Source organism: Ictalurus furcatus, chromosome 8 (genome assembly GCF_023375685.1).
Source record: "Ictalurus furcatus strain D&B chromosome 8, Billie_1.0, whole genome shotgun sequence".
Taxonomy (NCBI): domain Eukaryota; kingdom Metazoa; phylum Chordata; class Actinopteri; order Siluriformes; family Ictaluridae; genus Ictalurus; species Ictalurus furcatus.
The window spans coordinates 25,409,466-25,414,860 of record NC_071262.1 but is presented as its reverse complement, the minus strand read 5'-3'; positions in this window follow the sequence as shown (position 1 = coordinate 25,414,860).

The following is a 5,395-nucleotide window of genomic DNA, read 5'->3' as shown; positions in this document are numbered from 1 at the left end:
CTCTATCTGGTCATGCAGTTTGGAAAATATGTGTTCTGTTGAGATGAGGTAACATTAAAAAAGTTGCCCTTCTCCTTGTGCTCTGGATTTATCCGAATGGAAGGTTGTTATGAAACCGACTTTGATTAAACGTGTTTTTCAGAAATGGTTTACGATGACTCTACCTTCATTTCCCTGCGTGGGATTGTGCAACATGGTGTCATGTTGACAAAGTGCAGACTTTTTAGGACTGTTTGAACGTTTATGGTGGCGTGGAACTAAACCGAATAATGTTTTTCTGTCGGTTCACGTTAGACCAAATGCAGTTTGACAGCTGTCATTCAGAATCTGTTTTCTAGTAGACGCCATTTAATGCACAATATTTGCTTTGATGTTAAAAAAAAAAAAATGCACATAAAGTGCCTGTTTTTATTCTACAATCTTTATCGCTCCTATTTAGCGTGCTACATTTAACAGCATTTCTGATATTTCTATATCCTGTCATTCTCTGAGTGCTACACTAACATAGCTATTTGCATTGCTGAATGTTTCACCACTCACCTCACACACACTTTAGCTGCTACTTCGCAGTTTAGCACGTGTGTTCCGTGTGTATATTGAATGCTAAAGTTGAAAAAAAAATAAAAAATGACCATATATTATGTCTAAAAGCGGCTCACTGCTCCGAGACGAAGCTGTAAAACCACCTCAGTCAACAAAGAGCAACTGTTTATGCGGTGCTTGATCCTCATATAAATGTTTGGAAGTCGACGGGCAGCTCGTTTCTGTTGTTTCTCTTCACTTCAATGCATCTGCACTTAATCCCAGACAGTGATGTCATTTTTTCCATCCATGATTTAGTTTGGTAAGGGAGATGAACTGACATGAGCTTTAAAGTTATAGCGTGAGGGACGCTCGGGTGCACCGGAGAACCAGCCGAGATGAAATTATGACTTTTTGACATAAAAGACGGAGACGTAAATGACCTCATTTTGGAGATAAGCTCAAATAGGGTTGTTTTTGAAGTTGAGTGCTGAGCGTTCCAGTGCCGTATGTGGTGTTCGCACGGATCCGGGTTTTTAATAAATCAACCGGCCGTTCATGACTGCAGTGTTGTGTAATCATTTGGATGATTATTTATTGGATGATTATCATTTGTGTAATCATCCAATAACACTCGAGTTGCCAGTTTATTCATTAGTACACTGGTACACCTAATCTAAGATTAATTTTAAAAACACCGTGAAAGCCTTTTGCACGTTAGCCGTTACTGTCCCTGGTGTCTTTACTTTAACTGCTCAGCAGACATGACCTTTTCAGTGAGAACTTTTATCCAGTAAAGTTCAGGCTGCGGTCAGAGAGGCCACCAACCCTTCCGTTTACACTGTTGCCTTAAGACTGCTCAGAGTAGACATATTTACGTCAAAGCAAACCAGTCTACGGTAAGCCTTTCTCACCATGACGTTCACTCTTCTTACGGTCATAATCACTGTATGCGAAATACAGTCTACAGACCCATTTACGGTTTCACATCTGTGCGTCAGTGCCTCCCACCTCCCCTCCCCCTACATTACCAGCAGTGATTTAGTAGGATTGATTAAAAAGCCTTAAATGTTGCCAAAGCTTTCTTTTTCCCTTTTCTTAATTTGTGAGCAAGTTATGGTTTGAGTTTCACCGTTTTTAAAGCTCCATCCCCAGAGAGTGAAAACAATGACTGTTTATTCTCAAAATTCAGTCATGAAGCACCTTTTCCCTGGCTTTAAAAACTAAAAAAAATTCCAAATGCATGAAAAGCCAGTTTGTGACTTGACATTTTTCATAGGGTGCTCTCAAGCTCCAACTAGGGCATCCTTGTTAAAGTCATTTTCCATGGGTTGAAGCCATGTATTTAAGCCAAGGCTTAGGCCCAGAAGCTCGGGTCATCATCACTCCACTTTGGTATGCTCCCCCAAAAGAAAAGTTCTGAATGCTGTGTGCTGTAGTGTCACCAACGTAAATGACTACAGAATTTCTTTGTTCTCGCTCTCGACGGCATGGACGAAGACGGATCTCGCACCTTCAGCACATCTGCTATGGCTTGACGTTCATACACCTTCCTTCTCTTCAGGGGGAAACTTGTGAAGTACTTAAAGGAATACACACCATTTTGCCAAACCAAAACTCTCAGAAAAGACCATCAATGAGAAAAAAAAGATGAAAATCTGTTCACTTTAACTTATAATGGAAGTCTAATGAAAGTTGCTGGAATGTCAATAAACATTGATGTGAAACATTTTTTTTGTAAAAGGCTTTTGTAAATTTAAATTAAGTCTAACTTTATTCGTTCTTTCAGAGATTATGCGTTTTTAAATCAATTAAAATTGAAATATAATTCAGAAATCTTATTATTTTCTGCATTATTTATGAGTTCATTTAATCATCTCATGCTTGAAACATGCTTTTCCATGAGTCATATGTTCTCGGTTAGGAAAACAAATCTTCATTTTAGCGTCCCGCAGCATTCACGCAACCCTGTTACCTGAACTCATTCACCCTTAGGAAATAGTTGGAATAGTCACATGATCAACAGTCGTCCAAATAATCTGAAGGAAAAGCTCTCATTCGTGTCTCTTCATTTTCAATGATATTGTGATACTGACTGACTGATGTCACTTTGAAAGTAGAACTATATTACCCAAATTATCGATTGGAAGTAAAATATTAATTTAAAATGATACATTTATTGTAAGATCATTTTAATGGTTTAGATACAGTGGTACTTGAACATTTGCAAACCCTTTAGAATTTTCTATATACAGTGCTGTGAGAAAGTATTTGCTGGAAATTTCCTGATTTCTTCTGGTTTTGTGTAGATCTCATACTAAATTGTTTCAGAAATTAAAACAAATTTTAAGATAAAACAAAGGCAACCTGAGTACAGAACAAATACAAATGATAATGTTATTTATTGAAGAAAAAAGTTATCTAATACTGACTGGGCCTGTGTGAAAATGTATTTGCCCCTGTAGTTACTTATTCCCCAGATCTATGAAACTGCATTCATAATGGAGTTGAGCTGGACTAGACGCAACCAGGACTGATTACTGCAAACCCTGTTCGATCAAATCAACACTTAAATAGAACTTTCTCAACAGTATGAAGTTGGTTTAAAGGTCTTACCCAGTAACACACTATGGCAACATTGAAAGAAATTCCAGAAATGATGAGGAAGAAGGTGATTGAAATACATCAGTCTGGGAAGGGTTACAAAGCTATTTCAAAGGCTCTGGGACTCCAAAGGACCACAGTGAGAGCTGTTATCTCCAAATGAAAAAACTCTGCACAGTAGTGAACCTTCCCAGAAGTGGCCGACCTTCCAAAATTCCTCCAAGAGCACAGCGATGACTCATCCAGGAAGTCACGAAAGAGCCAAGGACAACATCAAAGGTACTATAGGCCTCTCTTTTATCAATAAAGGTTACTGTTCATGACTCCACTATCAGAATGACGCTGGGAAAAATGGCATCCATGGAAGAGTGGTGAGGCGACGACCAATGCTAACCCAGAAGAACATTAAGGCTCTTCTGAATTTTGACAAAACACACCTTAATGATCCTCAAACCTTTTGGGAGAATGTTCTGTGGACTGATGAGTCGAAAGCGGAACTGTTTGGAAGATAGGGGTCTCATTACCTCTGGCGTAAACCAAACACAGATTTCAACAAAAAGAACATCATACCTACAGTCAAGCATGGTGGAGGAAGTGTGATGATGTGGGGATGCGTTGCAGCTTCAGAGCCTGGGCAACTTGCAATAATTGCGGGAAACATGAATTCCGCTCTCTATCAGAAAGTCCTAAAGGAGAATGTCCGGTCTTCAGTCCGTAAGTTGAAACTCAACTGCAATTGGATTATGCAGCAAGACAATGATCCAAAGCATAGGAGTAAATCCTAGTCCAAGAAGTAAGTGAAAGTCTGATCTCCAGTTATTGGAAGTGTTTCTTTGCAGTTATTGCTGCTAAAGGTGGCACAACCAGATTTTAAGTTTAATGGGGCAATTAGTTTTTCACATGGGTGATGGGGTTGCCTTAGTTTAATGTTGTATTTCATTTGAAGATCTAAAACTATTTAGTATGTGAGATACACAAAAACAGAACAACTCGGACAAATACCTTTTCACAGCACTGTATCTGCATCAGTATGACCTAAAACATCATCAGATTTTCACACAAGTCCTAAAAGTAAACAAAGAGAACCCAATTAAACAAATGAGACAAAATATTATACTTAATCATTTATTTATTGAAGGAAATGATCCAGTAGTACATCTCTGTGAGTGGGAGAAGTATGTGAACCTCTAGGATTAGCAGTTTAATTTGAAGGTGAAATTTGAGTCAGGTTTTTTCAATCAATGGGATGATAATCAGGTGTGAGTGAGAGCCCTTACTTTTGGGAACATCTGATGTTTTAGGCCTTATTTCTGCAGAAATCTAGAAAATTTCAAACTTTCAAGCACCATTGTAAGTGTGTTAGTTAACCACATTTTGTGTATTCATTAATTCTTTGCTAAATAACTCAACCCTGCTACTGATTTAAGGACACAATGCAGCTAGTGTTCCATCCATCCATCCATCTTCTATACCGCTTTATCTTTTTCAGGGTCACGGGGAAACCTGGAGTCTATCCCAGGGAGCATGGGGCACAAGGCGGGGTACACCCTGGACAGGCTGCCAATCCATCGCAGGGCACACAATCACATACACACTCACACACCCATTCATACACTACGGACACTTTAGACACGCCGATCAGCCTACCATGCATGTCTTTGGACTGGGGGAGGAAACCGGAGTACCCGGAGGAAACCCCCGCAGCACGGGGAGAACATGCAAACTCCGCACACACAGGGCCACGGTGGGAATCCAACCCCCGACCCTGGAGGTGTGAGGCGAACATTTTAATCACCAAGCCACCGTGCGCACAACCAGTGTTGAAAATTATTATTATTTTCAAAGTCGGATAAAACTCAATAAGAACAGCTTCGGTGAGACTTTCCGCCTCATCCTAAGACCTTTTCACATTTATTGACACAGTTTGACATCTGGAAACAATGGGAACAACCTTTTCTAGAAACGGGATGTTTAAATGGTTAATTCATGTGGATACGAGGATAAACACTGACACACTACTCAGTAGCCCATTCTCACTCTTATTCCTCATTTGCCTCGTCTGCATTTTTAGGATAACTGTCATGGCTCGTGTTTTTATAGAAACCTTAATGATGCATTTTTAGCAATCATCTTTTGAACCTGTTCATGGGGAATCCACCTAATGGGTAATGAAATGTGCTCGAGGTGAAGCAGTTTACATTTAATAGTAAAGAGGTGGGAATTGGCTGGAAATGGAAAAAGACATTTAAAAATGGTGGTAGGGGGACAC